The following is a 21,097-nucleotide window of genomic DNA, read 5'->3' as shown; positions in this document are numbered from 1 at the left end:
GACTGGGACATTGCTCTCCCTTACGTCACGTTCGCATACAATTCTTCTCGACACGCCACTGCCGGTTTTTCGCCGTTTTATCTATTGTACGGTCGTGAACCCACTCTGCCACTTGATACTGTTCTTCCTTCGGCTGCCACCCCAACTACCGAGTACGCACGTGATGCCATAGCACTTGCCGATCATGCGCGCCAACTTGCCCGTACTCGGCTGACTGCCTCGCAAGATACACAGCGACATTACTACGATGCCCGCCACCGCGACGCACAGTTCTCGCCTGGCGCGCTCGTGCTGCTCTGGTCGCCTTCCCGTCATGTTGGACTTTCGGAGAAGCTCCTGTCTAGATACACAGGACCCTACCGCGTCATCCGCCAAGTAACACCCGTGACCTACGAGATTACTCTGGTCAGTCCTCCTTCACCCTCTGCCGCGGTGTCAAGTGACATCGTGCACGTCAGTCGACTCAAGGCCTACTCCAGTGTATCTGACCCATAACTTTAAAAGCTCCGGGACGGCGCTTTTACCGCCGGGGGTCATGCTGCGGACAGCCATCAAAAGACGATTAGGCGAAGACGACGACGACGTTTCGGAGACTGTTGTGTGCCGCTGCCTTGCCCGAGCACTCTCCTGTAAATACACTTGTTTACAGCCTCTAGTCTTCGTCTCTTCACGTAACACTATATTCAAGAAAGGTGACCATCTGGTACTACAAAATTATCGACCGATCTCCTTAACATCATCATGCTGTAAGCTTCTCGAACACATAATAGCTCACAAATTAAATGAATTCTTAGAAGAACACTCAGTTTTAACAAATCATCAACATGGGTTTCAAAAAGGATTTTCTACTACAACACAGTTGGTTTCTATCGTGAACACCTTAACAGCTTGTCTTGATGCTCACAGCCAAATTGATGTATTATTCTTAGACTACAGTAAAGCACTCGACACAGTTCCACACGATAAACTAATTATAAAACTTCGGCTAGTTGGCATACCAGAATTATTTATCTCCTGGATCTCAGCTTATCTACACAATATCATCCAGAAATCACTGCCACGGCTCACCGCCAATGGAGCCGAACTGTACACCCTAAAGTCGGCACACTATACAGAATGAAGCCACCATAGGCGCGCTGGTTTCCAGGTGCAAGGTTCTGCACGCATTGTCTGATGCTCAAGCCGAGGTGAGCTACGACCATCCGGGTAAAGGGAAAGCACCTGCGGCTTATACTGTTTTTATTTCTTAGCTCTTTTTTAAGAATAAAATAAGCTAATATTCTTATCGCGTAATGCAGCTATCCAGCCTGTATGAAAACAGATCCGAAAGGAAGGCAACAGTTCATGGTCCATTGATAGATACCAGATGTACCCAGTCAATGAACATATGAAGTGGAATACATTGTGATTAGGGCATACGTAGTGAACTAGAATATATATACTAGGGGCGTTGTTTTTAGGGGCGAAGCTCCTTAAGACGGCACCCGTTCGCCCCTCGTAGTAGTGCGTAACCAGTCGTAACGCTAGTACCAGATCGTAACGCTAGTACCAGATCTTGACCTCCAGGGTGGTGCCGGTGGGAGATTTTTCCTGTGCGTTGTTGAACAATAAAAAATTCGCAGCGTGCACGTTAACTAAAAGCCGAATTCTTCTGTCTCTCATTCCCCATTAGCAGCCATTGGCATGTTCCAGTAGGAAAGGTTAGTAGAAGTAGAAGTGTAAGTGTTAGCTAAAAGCCGACTTCTTCTGTGTCTCATTCCCATTAGCAGCCATTGTTTACCTCCAAGGTAGTGCCTGGTGAGATTTCTCCTGTGCGTGATTAAACAATAAAAATTTTGTTCAAAACGCCGTTGATTGATGAAATAAACCAACGAAAGACGCCAGATGTTTTCTAAAAGCAAAACGAAAGAACGCCAGATGTTTCTAAAGCAAAACGAAAAGACGCCAGCTGCTTAACGAAAGACGCCAGATGTTTTCTAAAGCAATGGTTTTCTAAAAAAGTCACAGTTTCGCCGCAACGGCGAAGCAATGATTGCGATAGCAATAAATTGTAATGTAACGCGAAGAACGGAAAACAGCTCGAAATTGCCAGCGCATCGCTCGAGCCTAAAGGACGCACGAAAAGAACGCACACAGGACGAGCGCGAACTAATGCGTCACAGCTCGACACTTGAAGCGCACTGCTCAAACATAAAGCAGGACGCACGAAACAAACGAACAGGTACGCACAAGACGAGCGCGAACTAATTGTCACAGTTGTTACTTATTTCTGTTCGAACAGCGCGCTCCTTTCGCAAACGCGGCCGCTGCAGCGAGCGAAGCGAAGCACCCCACCGGCCGCCCCTTCTTTCCTTGAGATAAGCGCACGAAAGCGACGACGCCCTGTAGAGCGAACAGCAACGGCGTTCGCAGGGGCGGGGCGACGAAGCGCGCAACACGCGCGCACGTCGCGCCATCTATGTGGCCACTAAGAAAGCATGCTGAATTACATGGTGTATATAAATAGCTCGCCGTTAGCAGGCTGAGAGACGGTGCTCTCGTGGAATAACGTCTAACCCGGCGGGCTGCAAAGCGAAAGGTCGCCCGTTCGATTCCGCGCGTCGGAAAGAATTCCTTAATTATTTTTCTTTGTGGCCTTTCTATATATATACATACTTATACATATGCGGTGAATGACGGCGACGGGGACGGACATTTTCCAGCCGAGACGGTCCATATAATTGCTATCGCAATAAAATGAAAATTCACAGCGTACATGTAAAATTAAAGTGAGCTGCAAGTCGTCATAACTCATCGAACCTTTAGTATAAACGCGCCCGATCTCACGTCGGTGATGATGTACTGGGCAGAATTCACGGAAGATTCACGGTTTACCGATGAACCTCCGCAACTTCGCCCACTCATCATCATTCACTCCGTGGATATGCTGCGATTTTTTTGTTTTTTTTTTTCGGTGGCACCGCCGCAGTTGCTACACGTGCTTGGTGCGTGCTTCAAGGTGAGGGCAACTGCGGCGTCTATAGTTAAGTAGAATTCTAGTCTGTTATAGCGTACTTGAGACGCCTGCTCACTGCGACTCACCGCTCTACGACGGCGCCGCTAAAAGGCGCGGGATGCTATGGGAGTGTAGGGTGCCTCGATGCGCGCGCGGCCATCAAGGCACCCTAGGGGAGTAGGGAGCCTATCCGCGATGCGCAGCGCCTATAGGGGCGCCACTGAAAGCCGCGTAGCGGCGGCCGTTGGAACCGCTGGCGGGTCGCGTAGCAGACGCCTCATTTGCGCGCGTGCGATTTGCCGCTTGTGCGCGTCCCAGATAATTACTTTTGCGGCAGCAGTGTGAGCAAAGGAGCCGCACTTTATAATAGTGGACATGTGTCCGATGTCACATCTGTGTGGGACGACAATGTCCCCATAGGCGCCAAGTGTTTGTCACAGACAAGCGTCAACAAGCTTCCCTACGAAGTGGAGCTCATCGTAAGTGCACCGCTTTCTTTATAACGTCCCGATCACTAACGCCTGCATGCGTTGACGCGTGAACCAACGTTTTTTTCTCGACACAGTATCTTGGTTTACGTGCCATGTGTTTATATAGTAGATTTTCAGAGAGCGCTGTCGCACCGGCGTATAGATTTCACAGGGTCGGCCGCGTGAAGGGTCAGCGTTGGGAAAACTTTGAAACCAGCACGATAAACTTGTGCAAAAATAAACGTTAAGCTTGTCATCATCGGTGCAGAAGCGTACAGCGAACATTCTGCACTGATGATCGCATTCCAGTGCCATCAATAGGTAGAAAGCAGCCGATTTCGTACAGCACACGTGTGATTCCACGGCGCTTTTGTAAAGGAGCCGTCACCTGCCCCACATTCTCTCGCATTGCGCTTCGCGCCATTCGTTTTTCAAGAGAGCCAAGGTATCGCGTCTTATTAGTAATAACAACCTCATGTGAATTGTAGAGTCTATAATGCAGGCGAGGCGACGAAGTGTGAAAGTAGTAGCGTTCGCTGAAGACGTAGCGACATAAATGGAGAAATAAAAACACGGTAATCGCTCTAACACTGCCGTAAACAAAGCGCGATTGCTTACCTTCTACGTCGTACAGCCGCAATCCACCACCGCCGTCGCTTTCGCTCATGAAATAGCACCGGAAACCTGTTGAAGTGCGTTCCTGGCAATTTTTTCTGTGTGTTTGAGCAGCCGCCAACGCAGCAGTTATTTTTCGACATCGCTGAGGCCCGCCAGAGTCGTTAAATCACGATGAAAAACACATCCATCCGTGCACTCGCGTAGACGCTCGCGGGAACACTGCTCGCCGGGACCCGTCAGCGCTTCCGAGCCGTGGCGGCAGATGGCGTCGTCGGCGCTTTGAGCATCGCCTATATGTGCTCGCCTCCGTGCCTCCGTCAGGCACGGAGGCGAGCACATGCAGGCTCCCTAGTGGGGAGCACGCAGCCGCACTGCCTCTTGCGCAGCCGCAAGAGGCATTCTGCCTCAGCCGCTGCGCTGTCACGCTCCCCCTTTCGCGCCAGTAGGATACTATTCTAGTTCACTATAGATCAGGTCATCATCGGGCAAATTCTAATAACAGCCAAAACAAGCTACAGTATAGCCATGAGATTTAACCTTAGCGCCATATGTGGCGCCAAATAGAACATAAGAAATATTATGAACAGAGCTTCTATTATTGAACAACTCATGATATCACCTAGAATAAGGAAATTGTAGAACAAAGAGCGCAATATTCTCCCTCTTCATTGGTGTCCAAGCCGCAGGTAACTATCGGAAAGTGGGGGAAAGCGAAGTTTTGTGTGGGCGCGTCTGACGTACTACCTTTCTCTCATCATTTATTTATTTATTTATTTATTTATTTATTTATTTATTTATTTATTTATTTATTTCGCATTCCTCGATGGTCCCTTCTAAGTGCTTCCTTTTTCCATGTAGGGAATCGGACCATCATCCACGTGCTTAACGCGTAAACGGACCCTGCAACAATTTTTCAGCACGGTCGGAAAACGCCGCCGATCGGTAGTCGAGGCTAATGAGAACACGCGAGCCAAATATTATAGCGCTGCACGCGGCCTGGAATTTACAGCTAATTCTCAAAGTCAGCTAGAAATCGCTGCCTCCGCTCTCTACAAATGATGTCATGTACCCAAATTATTGCGCCATACACCCATACCCCACGGCTGTTGGCTGATTTGTGCATCGTGCGCTGCATAGTTGCCGTGGCCGCCGCAAGGTGCCGCTACGTGAGCAAGCGCGCGCCCGCGATCACACTGAAAGTAAGCCGCGAGTTCGAGGGACAAAAATGAAAAGAAAATGCTGAAGGTCATGAAGCGCCTTGAGAAGGGACGCATGTTCTTGCCCCCTTGTCATCGCCCTCTCTGCATAATTTTCAGTGCGCTCGTTGTTACGAAAGGAGAAAGAAAGCGCTTAAAGGGACCCTGCAACACTTTTCCGAGTAGCCATGGAATGGCTTCACGTGGCACGCAGAAAGCACAGGACCGGGTTGATTGGCGGAACATGGGAGAGGCCTTTGCCCTGCAGTGGGCGTAGACAGGCTGATGATGATGATGATGATGATATGGACGCATCTCACTCACGTTGACGCCTAGTGGCACATCTCCGTACCGACGACTAATGCCGATGATAATGATTTAACCCTTGCTGTAGCTGAAGTTCTTAACATGTAGCTGGACACCGCACATGGGGGGAGGGGGTGAATCCGGCGCAAAGATGGCATCAACAAGCACATAATAAAGACTGATACTCGATATGAACTCCTTCAAAGCGTCGTGAAATGCGAAGAGAAACGTGACGCGCGTCGTGTCTTTCCTCTAGCCTGGCCGTTACTTCTCACAAGGCGAACGGGAAACGCGGTACGACAGCCAGGCGAGCGTCGGAGACCTATTTTAGGGGCGAAGCTCCTTAAGGCGGCACCCGTTCGTCCCTCGTAGTCGTAGTTACGTAACGCTAGTACCAGATCTTGACCTCCAAGGTGGTGCCGGTGGGAGATTTTTCCTGTGCGTTGTTGAACAATAAAAAATTCGCAGCGTGCGCGTTGACTAAAAGCCGAATTCTTCTGTCTCTCATTCCCCATTAGCAGCCATTGGCATGTTCCAGTAGGAAACGTTAGTAGAAGTAGAAGTGTAAGTGTTAGCTAAAAGCCGACTTCTTCTGTCTCTCATTCCCATTAGCAGCCATTGTTTACCTCCAAGGTAGTGCCTGGTGAGATTTCTCCTGTGCGTGATTAAACAATAAAAATTTTGTTCAAAACTCCGTTGATTGATGAAATAAACCAACGAAAGACGCCAGATATTTTCTAAAAGCAAAACGAAAGAACGCCAGATGTTTCTAAAGCAAAACGAAAAGACGACAGCTGCTTAACGAAAGACGCCAGATGTTTTCTAAAGCAATGGTTTTCTAAACAATGAAAATTCACAGCGTACATGTAAAATTAAAGTGAGCTGCAAGTCGTCATAACTCATCGAACCTTTAGTAAAACGCGCCCGATCTCACGTCGGTGATGATGTACTGGGCAGAATTCACGGAAGATTCACGGTTTACCGATGAACCTCCGCAGCTTCGCCCACTCATCATCATTCACTCCGTGGATATGCTGTGATTTTTTTTCTATATGGATGGATGCTATGAGCGAGGCTTCGGCTAAAGCTGCCACCTCACGGTGTGTTAAAGCCTTGACGAAATTAAACTTGTATTGGAAACGCGCCGAATAGGACGGTCGTAGCAACGACGCGTTTTATTTATTTATTTTTTTTAGTGCCTGGTGGCACAGATGTCACCGCCCCATTATAAAGGGGATGCTCATAGCATCCATCTATCAATCCAGGAGCATTGTGAGAGGAAAGTGTGAAATATAAAAGGCGCGTTCATGTAGTCTCCGTGATGTGTTTGGCGGGTAGTCCCGTGGGCTAAACGCCCGCCAGCCATCGTCGCGGACCGACAGGTCATGGTTTCGACTCCCGTCAACGGAACGTTTTCTTATAATTTTTCTCTTTGTCATCTGATGGCGTTCGTTTCGCTGACGTACTTCCGTGACGGAAATACGTCATGAAAGTCTCGGTGGACCCCGGCATAAAATATTTTCGTGTTAAAAGAAGTATCCTAAGACTACTCGAACGTCGAGTAGTCTTAGGGAAGTTTATAGGGGATGCGTCCGTCCCTCTCTGACGTTTGGTTACCATAAAACATGACAGAGGGACGGACGGACACCTTTGAGGTTGAGTGGGCATGACAAAGCTTACGTGTTTAAAATATAGAAGAGCGCTAAGCGCCGTACTATGGGAGAGGTGGTCGTTATTTTGACGCCGTGGGGGCGTACCAGCCGACCTTGCGCAAGCAGACCGCCTATGGAGCCGAAGTGTACAACGAAAAGTTGGCACAATGTACAATGAAGCCACCATAGGCGCGCTGGTTTCCAGGTGCAAGGTTCTGCACGCATTTTCTGATGCCCAAGCCGAGGTGAACTATGACCACCCGTGTAGAGTCAAAGTATCTGCGGCTTATACTCTCTTTATTTCTTAACTCTTCTTAAGAATAAAATAAGCTATTCTTATCTAGTAATGCAGCTATCCGACCTGTGTGAAAACAGATCCGAAAGGAATGCAACAGTTCATGGTCCATTGGTGAGTGAGTGAGTGAAACAACTTTATTCGGTCCACAATAGACGCGAGTAAACTCAACGTCACCTGGCTAGGCCCATTCGGGGACCATCAGGTTAAACCTGACGGCCCTCGCGCGAGCCCTCTGGACGGCCAGGATTTGAGAGGTCTGGTCCTGGGCCTTAATGAGCCTCTTCATTTCCGCTTGGGTGAAAGGGGGACCGGCAGAGGCGCAGCCCCACAGGACATGCTCGAAGTCCGCATAACCACCACACAGCGGGCAGTACGGGCTTGGGAACCGTTCAGGGTACATTGTGTGCAGTGCCGCAGGGCTCGGGTAAGTGCTTGTTTGTAGCAGTCTGAGAGTAACAGCTTGGGCCCTGCATATGGTCCATTGGTAGTTTTCCCGCTCAATTTGGCTGGCGATTGGATTAAGTTGAGCGGGAAAACCTGTAGATGTACCCAGTTAAAGGGGCCCTGCACCCTTATTTTACCCTCCGATTTTTACATCGGAACGCGTTCCTTGTAACGTCCTGAGATGAATGCAAAAAGAATTTTGGATATAGACGCACGGAAATGGAAGTTATTGAACTTACAAATTCAAAATAAAAGCAGACGACAGATATTGGCGTACCCTTTCGTATTTCACTCGCCCAGTGGCGTGCCACTGGTGTTTTGTCTGCTTCCAATCAAAACGCGACTTACATTTTGCCATACCGGAACCCCGCAACACATGGTGGCCTTCTAGTCGCAAGCGGGCGCCGCTCCTTTTGACGGCTTCTGTGCCGCACAAGTTAGCCGATGGCTGTATCAATGTATGCTGACATGAGAGGGAAGAACGGTAGGCCGGTAGGCGGGAGGACGTTCGAACGTTTCAGAAAAGCACAGTGTATTGATGAAGGCTGCGCCTTGAGTAGGCCGTTCGGCAGCGCCATCTGTGTCGCAGTTTCTGATAAGTTAAAATCGATGCACAAATTGGTGTCCTTTTCGCAGCTGTAACGAGCATTAAACACATGAAAATGAGTAAATTCCACATACTGAGTGTGTCGCAAGCGTGTACTATACATTATTTATTTCCCACCAATAAAAACGAACAGCATAAGTCACGCACGCTACCTCACTTCCTGTAACAGAAATTGTCGTTGTACGACGCTGCAGTTGGCGCGGAAACCCATTTCGGAAGCAAATTAAAATATCAAACGCTTCGTTCTCGCCGCTTCCGTTGGTGCCACAGCAGTCATTAAGACCCATAGAAAGCAAACGGCCGATAAAAACAACGTGCGTAATTGAGGGTGCAGGGCCCCTTTAATGGACATATTTAGTGGAATATGATGTGATTAGGGTATAGTGAACTAGAATATATATTATATTGGCTGCGAGATCGAGCGGAGTAGCCTCCTGGCGGCTTCTGGCTGAACCGCGCCTGGTGTGGATTGCTCCATGCGTCGTCTGCTAGCCACGTTGTGTTTGCATGTGCGCGTGCGTCATGCAGGTCCTCAAAAGGCGGTTTGCTCCGCTGCGTTAGTTCAACTTTAACCGTTCGTACGTATGCCTAACACGATGTAAAGAAGCATTTGGCCTTGATCGGCTGTATATGTACTGTAATTAGATCAGTGAGTGCACTTGTAGAGAGGTCTGTGTGGTCGTCGTACCCTGCGTTCACGAGAGTCATATCACTGTAGGTGCCGCTCTGTGGCTCAAGCGCATTGCAATGTGCACTTGGCGTTGTCCTAAAGATGAGAAGTATTAAATCTCATGTGAATATAGCCTTTTAGCGTCTCGGTGGTTAAAAAAAAAAAGGCTCTCATGCACATTCGCGTTGTGGTTAGGTGTATAACTTCGGGACTGTCGTTTATAAGTTACGCGACGAGCGTTAGTTGTGTACGGTCCAGGTCCCACTGCAGAGAAGTATTTCTGTCAAGGCATGTCTGACACTTCGGCATTTAAATTGTCCCCGAAAAAGAACACAATATGGAATGACACGAAAATCGAAAAAACTAAGTTGTGTTGCGCAATTATAACTTGTGGCGAAATGTATACAAAGACACCCGTGTACTTAGATTAAGGTACGCGTTAAAGAACCCCGATGGTCAAAATTAATCCAAACGGCGTACTTTACATTTATGTCGTAGTAATTTCACGCAAAGCCACATCTTTTTCTTTTCTTTACATAATCTTGAGCGTTTGTATTGCGTTGTTATAGTAGATTGACGGCAGGCAGCGGAAAAAAACGTACTTTGGTCCCGTGAAATAACCGGCCCTTTGTTCCATTACTGTCGTGCAAGTAATCAATCGAAGAAAGTTCCGTGCTGTACAGTTACCTTTGCGTACTGTTACTGGAATAAAAACGAGCGTGTGCGTGTTAAAACGTTTCCGTAGCGCTAAAGCGCTGTCAGTTACGCAGCTTTCCTCAGTAAACCTATCAACTGTCCTACATTTCATGGAGAACTGAATACGAAATGCGGGTGAATATTTGAGCACCCAGTGCACATAGTGCTATTTGAACTCATCGTGCAGGAATACGGGCTTTTTTTTTTTTTTTGGGGGGGGGGGGTATCCAGATGAACAAGAAGTAAATACTTAATTCAGTCGCACTACAGCAGTGCGTAGTAAGTGGAACGCAAGCTAAACATGTACAAGTAAAACAACAAGAAAAGGTCGTTCATTGCGAAAACTCCGACTGTTGCCGAAGGCGAGCAACCCGTTCGTTGGCAGATTGCGCTTCTCTCACAAGTAATAGTAACGTTCCGCGCGCTTCGTGCATTAATTCGGGAATAAACAGCGCACATATTACCAGAAAGCTGCAGTCAGCGCATTTTGTTTGCCGGAAATCGGGTCAAATCGCCCACAACGAAACGCTGTTGTGTGCGTTTGTGTACGCGCCGACAACCGCCTATCCACACTAGAGCGGCGACGGTGCTGCCACCTGTAGCCCGATCTCGCGGCGAATAGTGGCGTTTTTTTTTTGTTTTTTTCAGTGGCACCGCCGCAGTTGCTACAGATGCTTTGTGCGTTTCTCCGCCTTAAGGTGAGGACATATGCGGCGTCTATAATTAAGTAGAATGCTAGTCTGCTACGGCATGGCTAGCGTACTTGAGACGCCGGCTCACTCCATCTCACCGCTCTAGACGGCGCCGCTGAAAGGCGTGGGATGTGGGGAGTTGGGAGCCTACATGTGCATGCCTCCGTGCTTCCGTCCGGCACGGAGGCGCGCCCATATAGGCTCCCTGACTTTAGCGGGGAGCACGCAGCCGCGCTCCTAGTGGCGAGAAGAGGCATTCTTCCTCAGACGCTGCGCTGTCACTCTCCTACTTTCGCACCTGTAGGATACTATTCTAGTTCACTATCGATTAGGTGGAAATCGTACAGGATCGTCAGCGGGCAAATTCAAATAGGAGCCAAAAAAGTCATAACTTTATGACTGTCATAAGACAGTCATAAAAGACGGCAATGAACTAAAAGGGGCTGATCTTGCTAATGCTTTTAACGATCGTTTTTGTCCCTTGGTCAGGCATGTGATAGTATCGACCTTTCATACATGAATTCACCTAATAAGCAGTCATTATTCCTAAGGGGTGTTACAACGCAAGAAGTTATTTCTTCATTTTTTGTCACTACGTAACAGCAGAGCCACTGATGCATTTGGTATTCAAACAGCCGCGGTAAAATTCGTCATAGACATAATTGCATCTTGCCTAGAGTATATTTTTAATCTGTGTTTGTCAACAGGCGTTTTTTCCTCGTAGCATGCAGACGGCAAAGGTGGCAGTAATATTTAAAAAAGGCGACAAGAATAATCTTTCAAATTACCGCCCTGTATCAGTGTTGCCTGTTTTTTCGAAAGGTTTAGAGAAGGTGATTTCAGCGCGGTTTTGTTCGTTTACTGACTACTTTGGTATCATAAGTCCTGCACAGTTCGGTTTTCGTAAAAACAGGTTAACTGATTTAGCCCTAATGACCCAAAAGGAGTTTATATTGCAAAAATTTGAGGAAAAGAAAATGGTGCTTGGAATTTTTCTCGATTTTTCTAAGGCCTTTGACCTTATCAGTCATGATGGTGTGCTTAAAAAACTTGATCGCTACGGTATTCGCGGCGTAGCTCATTCTCTTATTACGTCCTACCTTCAGCACAGATCACAGTTCGTAGCTATAGCCGGGGACCAATCGGAGTTGAAATCTTAAGAACAGGCGTCCCACAGGGGAGCATATTGGGTCCGTATCTCTTCATGACATAGTCAATGTTGATCCATCTGCTAAGTGCGTAATTTACGCAGACGATACAAGTCTGTTTTTTGATGGTGACTTAGGTTCTGAAATGTCAAATCGAGCCAATAAGACGCTTGCAAGTATACAAAAGTGGGCGACAAGTAATTGTCTTAAGATTAATGTAGAAAAAACAAAGGCGGTGATGTTTCATCCACGTAACAAACAATTTCAACTAACCGCCATTAAATTAAATAATACTGAAATAGAAATACTATCGTCTTTCAAATCGCTTGGCGTATATTTCTTGGAAACTATGTCGTGGGATTGCCAAGTGAATCACTTAGTTAGTAAATTATCTAGAGCAATAGGTACTATGCGTCGCCATTGTAACTATCTTCCTACATCCATCAATATAATGTTATATAATTCAATGTTTCTTTCCCTAGTTCAATACGGAATTCTAGTCTGGGGGACGACTTCAGCTGAGAACATTCACAAGCTGATGGTATTACAAAAAAGAGCAATACGCCTTGTTTCCAGGATGCCATATCTTTGGCATACTGCTCCTTTGTTTACAAAGCTTAGAACTATAAAAATTGAATCTTTGTACACATATAGGCTTTGCCGCATGTATAGAATGGAAAAAAGTAAGAATGATAACGCTTTAACAAAATTGGCATCCTTACAGCAACATAATACTTTTTATAAATTTCGTCATTTAGAACCTTGGATCGTTAACAAAAACAGAACTAAATACGGTGACCAAAAGCTACAGTTTTGTTTACCTACTGTTCTAAATCAATTATACAAAGAGAACGGTATCAGTGTATCAACTCTGTCGTTAAAAAGGCTACGCGATGTATTTATGTGATTGCTTGTGCTGCCATGTGTTCATTTGTTTGTCTTTTTCTATGTCTTTAGCACTTCGCCTAATTTTTTCCCCTTGTTTTCATGTGTTTCCACAATAACCTTGTTTATTTATTCCGACCGTGGATGTTTACTGTTTCTCTGTTTTAGTTAGTCCATCCATTATGTATATCGTGTGTTTGACCGCTGTGAAGCCGCCCAGTGTATGAGGTGACCAGGTTCCCCTCAAGCTGCGCAATGCAGCTTTTTTGCCTGGTCATCCTCGCAACCTTGTTGTGAATAAAAACAATTCAATTCAAAAGAACCTAAAGCATAGCCATTAGATTTAACCTTAGCGCGAAACGTGTCGCCAAACAGAACATAAGCAATATTATGAACAGAATTTCTATTATTGAACAACGAGTGATATCACCTTGAAAAAATTATAGTGGCTTAGCTCGGCTATGCCAGGATATACGTAGCGTGAGCTAAGGTTCAGCTGATTATTCTTAGCTCTCCTGGTTGTCTAGGAATAGCTTGATTAGCATGCTTACTGCTGCTTCAATGACACACACATGATGTACGCATGTGACGCATGTACATTTATTTTTTGCTCAACGCCATTTCTCGAATGCCACAAAGACGGCTCGGTGGTTAGTGTAGTAACACGCTGCCGTCTCTATGGCCCCAACGCCCGGCGCAGCGCCGGCGTTGGGACAGGGCAACGCTGCCACGGCTATGACGTCACTCCTCTGGAATTCGCAGATCGGCGAGGCGCGTGCGGTGGCTCCGGTGCAGCAGCCGTGCGCCGTGTGACGTCACTGCCCCTTACGCATGCGCAGCACGGCTCTTGTACGTTGACGCGAAACCGCTTCGGCTCGGCCAGTGTAGCTAACGCTACAATAAGAAAATTGTAGAACAGCGCACTATTCTTCCTCTTAATTGGTGTCCAAGCCACAGGTAACTATCGGGAAAGTGGGGGAAAGCAAAGCTTGGTGTGCGCGCGCCTGACGTACTGCCTTTCTTTCTTTCTTTCTTTCTTTCTTTCTTTCTTTCTTTCTTTCTTTCTTTCTTTCTTTCTTTCTTTCTTTCTTTCTTTCTTTCTTTCTTTCTTTCTTTCTTTCTTTCGCATTCCTCAATGGTCCCTTCTAAGTGTTTCCTCCCTCCATGGTGGGAATCGGACCATCACCCACGTGCCTAGCAGCGCAGCGCGTAAACGGACCCTGCAACACTTTTTCAGCATGGTCGGAAAACGCTGCCGATCAGTAGTCGAGGCTCCTGAGAACACGCGAGCCAAATATTATAGTGCCGCACGCGGCCTGGAATTTACTATTTTCAAAATCAGCTAGAAATCACTCCCGTTCGAAGAAAAAAAATTAAAAGTGCTGAAGGCCATGAAGCGCGCTGAAGAAGGGACGCATCTTCTTGTCATCCCCTCTCTGCGTAGCTTTCACTGCGCTCGCTGGTATGAAAGGAGAGAGAGAACGCTTAAAGCACGCGGCAAAACCCTGCAACATTGGTGCCGTTGGCTTTCTTACACAAGTCCAGGACGCCTTCGATATAACTGGTGAAAGATTCACCGGCCTGCTGAGCTCGTTCGCGTAAGCGCTGTTCTGCTTGCAGCTTACGAACTGCAGGGCGGCCAAAAACGTTGATGACGACGGTCTTGAAATCCGACCAAGTCGCAAAATCGGACACGTGGTTGTTGTACCACAAGCTTGCTACTCCCGCGACGTAGAAGACCAAGTTGCTCAACTTGCCTGCTTCGTCCCATTTGTTGGGTGCGCTCACGCGCTCGTAAATTGCGAGCCAGTCCTCCACGTCGGTGCCATCGGCGCCAGTGAAGATAGGTGGATCGCGGATGCGTGGCACCATAGGCGTGGGGGCAGGGGGGGGGCGGCCGCCCCCCCCTAATCACCTAGGAGGGGGGGCGCAAAATCTGCCCCGTACATTGACCCTTCTAGTCACCTAAGAGCGGGGGTGGGGCGCAAAATCTGCCCCATCCATTGACTTAGCAGGGTGGGGGGGGGGGGCGCTGCGGTGAACCTTTGCCCCCCCTCCCCTGATGGGGAACCTTGCGCACGCCTATGCGTGGGACACCAGGACATGTGGTCGGTGTGGGAGGCGGCGTTTGCTGAGCGGCGTCTTGAGGCATGGTAGATGGCAGAGTACCGGAACGAAGCTCCAGGGGCATTGAATGGGAGCACAGCACTCTCCACCAATTTGTTAAGCTGTTTATTGGACGGCACTCGGCGACAGTCAAGACAAAAGCGCGGGTTCCGAGCGCGAGCGTCGTTTAGAAGAGGACGACCCACTAGGAGCCGCTGGAGAGCGCAACCGTTAAACAGTACCAATTGCTTCGCCACAATATATATATATATACGGGCCCGGACGGCGACGCCGACAGCAAAAACTAGCCGACGAGAGTGTCTATATAATTGCTATCGCTATAAAAGAGTCATGTACGAATACAACCGATGAGCGAAGCTCCTTAGAAATGGGACGCAAACGACTATGCGCCTGATATCGCTGCTGGCTTTCATGAAGGCGGTGGGGTGGGGAGAGCGTCTGCTGCGGCGGGAATGACTGAGTGATTGAGTGCGGCGCGCGCAGCGCAGGGAGAGAGAGAGAGACATGGAGAGTGGTGCGAGCGTTGATGCGGCGGCGAGCTTCGACGGCGGCGACGGAACGCCGCGCGCGCCCTCATTGAGTTTTTGCGCCGCCACCGGGTGGGGAGAGCGTCTGCTACTACCTTCGACAGAGCGCCCGTAGTGCGCTAGAATGATGGTTGTCATTTCGCAGTCCACGATAAAAGTGGTGAAAGTGAAGACGACCATTATACAGTGAAGCCTCGGTGATACGATCGCAGCTCATACGAATTTCGGGGTGATACGAATTTTTCGTTGGTCGCAGCCAATGCCCATTGGCCTGCAATGTAATGGAGTACGGTTGTTACGAACCAATTTTCACCCAGCGACGTTTGATACGAACGTACGCTACCGCCCAGGTACGAAGAGATGCTGTCCACGCTGTCGCGGAAGACGCGCCAAGCACGTGCGAGCGCGGGAACGCATGCGTGGGCATGCGCGCCGCGCTGCCAAATTGTCAGAATCACGGTGTAAGAAAACCAATTTTCTTACGGTCAGAAGAAACCTTCAGAGATGCGTCACGGCCTCCAAGATTGTGTGCTAGACACTTTGAGGCTCTTACGTGCCTCCGTGTGCCTTCGCGTTTAGATTCAGAGGACATTAGCGCCATGCTTATTTTTCTAACGCGTCGACGCGGGCTGCTGTTGTTGTACTGTGTTTACACGTGCCTGCCTCGTGCATCAGACATACTATGAAAGGTGGACGAGGACCGAAAGAAGGCGAGGACGTTCGTGGCGAAGGAGTCAGGCCTCAAAACATAAACATGCGTGGCCGTTGAGGTCGCACTTGTGCGGGCACGGCCGTAAATCTCCCCCCCCCCCCCCCCCCAAAAAAAAAAAACATCCCCAACACCTCCGCAATAATAAAATCATAACACAGGACCGTGGTTCTGTAATTTTGTGGCCTTGATCCATCGCGTCAAAGTGCTTCTTTCCTTTCTTTCGCTGCAGTACCCCGGTGTCATGCAAAAAGGTATACTAAACTTTGGAAGGGGCTACTGCTGTCGTGGGTCACAACGCACCTGGTTCATTATTTAAATAGGCGCGTAGGGGCCGTATATTTACGAGTGCTGGTATGATTGCCGACATCTCAAAACTTAACTGACAATCATGCAGGGTTCTTCCTGACGTTGCTGCGGCCCTGAAAAACAATAAATGAAAATGTACGCCAGCTTTCTTTTGTTGCATGCTAATGTTCCATGCTTTCTGGTGATACGAATTCCGGATGATACGAATGTTTTTCGTGGCCCCGTGAGATTCGTATCACCGAGGTTTCATTGTAACCAGCTGTGCATACAGCTTATTTTTTTAAACCTTGAATTTCCGGTGGCCCCGTCATGGTGGTCTAGTGGTTACGGTGCTTGACTGCTGACTCGAAGGTCGCGGGATCGAACCCCGGCCGCGGCGGCCGCAGTTTCCATGGGGGCGAAAATGCTAGAGCCCGTGTACATAGATTTAGGTGCACGTTAAAGAACCCCAGGTGGTCGAAATTTTCGGAGCCCTCCGCTACGGTGTCCCTCATAATCAGATCGTGGTTTTGGGACGTTAAACCCCAACACATATTGTTCTTTCTTTCTTTCGTTCTTTCCCTCTTTATTTATTGATTTATTCATTTATATATTTCCTTCCTTTCGCATTGCGCAATGCTCCCTCCTAACTTTCCATTCCTCCTGGCCGGAAATCGGACCACCATCCGCGTGCTTAGCAGCGTAACACTTAGTTGCTAGAGGCAGCAACGACGGTCGGGCGTTCATATCCAGGCAACAATGAAGTGTGGCTGCACGAAATGACGAGTAACCTCGATAACCGCGATAAAAGTCAGATTGCCGCACCAGAAACGGCTGAAAGCCGACAAACCCCCGACTGAGAGAGCATCACTCAACTATTGGAAAATGGCGCATACGAATGCGCATGCCACCGCCATACCTTCGATGGTCGAATTTCGATGCGCTCGCGGATGCCCCCCCTCTCTCTCTCTCTTCTTTGCGGTCACACCTAAAACGCTAACGACGCTTCCCTTGAAAAAGTCAACGTGGTCACGTCGCTGAGACGTCGCACCGAACGCGGCGCATTTCCGCGCGGGGCCGTCACCGCCGAGTGTTATGATTGTAAGCGTCGCTGACTGTACATGAGCGCGTCACGCGCGCGGCGAACACGGATGCGCGCGTTGCACTCTGCGCAGTCTCCACTGTGTAGTTCTTGGCCGTGTTCGTACGGCCTTTTAATCGGCGCCGATCCTTGCACGACCGAAAGAAGCAACGGTCGCATCGCGGAACAGGTTGCTTCGACGGGAACTTGTTGTTGGGGGTCGCCATCTCCCTCTCTCTCTCTTTCGGCTCAGCTGGGCTTGGCTAGCTGCCGGCTTCGCGTCCACACTCTTGCGAGCCACTGCTCTCCGCGTTACGTGAAGAAGGGCTTCTCTTTCTGTGGGGCGTCCGCTCCTCCATCGCTTCGCTTTTTCTTGTTTTTTGTTTTGTTTTTTTGCGACTTGTACGTCTTGACGTCCTCTCGTTCTACTCTCTGCTTCGTCTTCTGTGTTGCCTTTTAATTCAGTCGGCCGCTCTCCACGCGAACGCACTCACTCCCTCCTTCGACGCGTTCGCTCTTTCAAAAGGTGTTGGATTTGTACCGTGCAGCACTGCTGGAAGCCGTGGCCAGACACCGTGTAGATTTGTTTAAAGGCGAAAGCCTTAGATACCTCATCAAACTCGAAAAGTGACTGTGAGCGGCGTTAACACGAGTAATACAAAAAGTCATCATCACGTGATGACCGCCTCGGTGGTGTAGCATGTAACAGTGCTCGGCTGCTGATCCGGAGGCCATGGGTTCGATCCCGGTGTCGGCGGTGGTATTTCAGTGTAGGCCAAATTCCTGAGGTCCGTGTAATGTGCTATGGCAGTGCACGTTGAAGAACACCCGACGGTCAAAGATTCCGGAGCCCTCCATTACTGCACGCCCTATAATCATACCGTGGAAAACCCCTGATATTATTTGTATTATCATCACGTGATCACGTCACTTATGGGGTCATTATGACGTCACAGGTCGCCAAGATTTGCGACGTCATAACGGCGTGACTTCATACGATGGCGTCATCACACGATATCGTCGCTTGGTCAAAGGTGGGCCGATCCCGGGGGCAGTGCAAACCCATGCACGTAAGGTGCACAAAGCTTGCATGCCTCTGATCCCGGAGGCAATGCAAAACCACGTGAGGTGCAAAAAGCTTACGTGCCTCTGATCCCGGAGGCAATGCAAAACTACGTCAGGTGCAGAACGCTTTTGAATGCGGGATCAATGCAATCGACTGAGAGGAAAAAAAATAGGATGGTTTTTGCCTTCGAATCGACTTAGGCAAGTGCATAAGGGGCCCTGGAACTTTTTTCTACTTATGCTCCTAGAACACTACAAGTAAAAGAAAACCTCGTACAATAACGCTCGTGTGTGTAACATGTACCATCTTGCGTTGTTAATTTGTTTCCTTTTATCTTACAAGTCATATATGTAGCATTTCACTTGTTCAGTGTTCTTTTGTACTTTTCCCGGACTTCGGTTGTTCACATAATTTCGGTTGTGTACTTATCATAATCATATTTTGTTGTATTGTTAGTCACTTAGCAACGTGTGGATTGAATCATGGTTGACTGTGCTGTTTTTTTGTTTTCGTTTTTTTTTTCTCTTTTTTGTGTGTGAGTCGAAACTCTGCTTGATGTAATGAGCGTTTCTCTTTCTGATCTTTTGAAGTTTGTAACTCAATGTACAAATGCTCAATTTCTGTACTCTGTGGATTTCCATGCCAGGAAACAAAAACAAAAAAAAAAAACAGGGGGGGGGGGGTAGAAGCATCGTCAGGCTGCTAACATAGCAGCTTCTTGCTCTTGTCCTCACATTTTTCTTTTCGCAATTCCCGTAAAGAAAGTACTGGATAAATTGAATTTCAATAGTAAGGCGATCGTCTTCACGCAATACGGAACGGGTCTCGGAGGCATGCGTAAATTCGTAAAGCATGTCATCATCGTCGTCTACTGAAAAGAGTGAGCAGAACACAAATCTGACATTCGTAGACAGACACTGCCCTACTAGAAAATTCCGTATACCATTCGAATAATTCCATGTGTTCCCGTAAGATTCATTCGGAAATGTGTGAAAAATATATGGACTCCGTATGGATTCCACACGAAAACATACGGAATTATCGCAGTGGCAGGCAAAACGCTTCAGTAGGGTCACTGAGCACACGATGTGTCTGCTCAGTGTCAATTTACCGTGGTTGCAATTCTTCTGGGTTCCCTAAGAATGACGCTCTTATGACAAGTACACTCATTTCCCGGAGCACATTGCTTGCTCTAAAAAGTTATTCAAGTTGTCCTATATATATATTATATGTCTTGTGTCAAATACGTCGCTTATATGCGGCCTAAATTAATGTGCGCAGCCCAAAGTATGACTCGGTGCGAGCGGAACTTACACAGCCGTTGTGACAGCTGCGATGTTCACATTTACAACGCATCTTTTAGTGACTTCGATGTCCATTTACGAAGCTAACAAACAAACAAAAAAATAGTGACCGAGGAAACATTCAATACCTTCGCGGATCTTTTTATCAATGCTGTTAACATCTTCGCATACGTTTAAGATACGATGTCATATTTCACTGTAGAGTTTACTGTTCTAACATCCCTCAGCTGCGCATGCGCAGTCAACTCCGCTCTTCCAGCTCTTCCTTTTTTTGCGGAGCAATAGGCGGTACTTGTACAAGGGTAGTGCTTGTACAAGGGTAATGCACCTCGGTGATACAGTGGCAGCGCTCGCCCGCTGACCCGAAGGTCGCGGGCTCGATCCCGACCGCGGCGGTCTTATTTCGATGGAGGCGAAATGCTAGAGGCCCGTGCACTGTGCAGTATGTCAGTGCACTTAAAGGACATCAGATGATCGAAATTTCCGGAGCCCTAGACAAGCGCATGCCTAATAATATTATAGTGCTCTTGACACGTAAAACCCCAGGATATTATTGTATTATTATTATTATTCACCCTGAACGCGTCCTTTTTTTTCTATAAGGCATAATGCTTCATGCTGATCATATGCGGGCGGTATCAAAGCCCGCGTTGTGTACGAACTGAAACAGCTGTCGACCGCTTGCGCGCGACTCAATCGCTGCTTTCGCGGTGCTGCACCCAACTAGTATCGCGCCGTGCCCGCACCGTTCACTCTTTCCTCTTGTCTCCCAAACTACAACGCGTCGCCGCCGCCGCTGCCCGTTGAGTTTGAGCTACGTCCGCTTGCCTCGCAAGCGCAAAAGCCTGTCCGCGGCTCTGGCCAAGACGTGGACCGCTGCAAACGTTCGAAGCCTTTCAGGTGCGCCTACAGTCGCCGCTAGAGGATAACGTCCGCGATCGTCTGCTAAGCCTCGCCGGTTAAACAAGACATTCGGAGCTTCTGCAATAGTGCGCAAACGATCTCGGGCTGCTGGTCTTCCCCGCTTCTTCGCCGGTGTACTTCTGCTGAAGTGTGCAATCGGTTTTCTAGTGCGTGCTGGATTGTCTGCTGCTTCGTCGATACTTGGGCTGCTGTGTGCAGGCGAATTCAGTGCGGCAATGCTCGGTTTATAGCTGCGGTTGTGCGTCGTCGCTGAAGGTGAGTCGAGTTCTGCTGTTATCTTCTTGATAGAACCAAATCAATCTGATCTTGCGAATAACTTGAAGCTGCGAGAACTGCAAGTTGCCCAAACGCCCCAAACCTACGAGTTGTTGCCAATCTGATCTTTTCTTGCGAA

General features: G+C 48.3%; 1 protein-coding gene across 2 annotated transcripts in view; it reads left to right on the top strand.

The window, feature by feature from the left end:
• LOC119404729 (uncharacterized) overlaps positions 1-21,097 on the top strand; it is a 364,008-nt gene that overhangs the window by 185,595 nt on the left and 157,316 nt on the right. The window contains exon 1 of one of the 2 annotated variants that reach the window (XM_037671392.2): positions 20,764-20,958. The exons of the other annotated variant lie outside the window; for it this stretch is intronic. The gene's annotated coding sequence lies outside the window, so the exon portion shown is untranslated. Of the gene's footprint in view, positions 1-20,763; positions 20,959-21,097 lie in introns of those variants that run through there. 2 annotated transcript variants of the gene reach the window in all.

This window comes from Rhipicephalus sanguineus, chromosome 9 (genome assembly GCF_013339695.2).
Source record: "Rhipicephalus sanguineus isolate Rsan-2018 chromosome 9, BIME_Rsan_1.4, whole genome shotgun sequence".
Lineage (NCBI taxonomy): Eukaryota > Metazoa > Arthropoda > Arachnida > Ixodida > Ixodidae > Rhipicephalus > Rhipicephalus sanguineus.
This window is presented reverse-complemented; position numbering and strand designations above follow the sequence as displayed.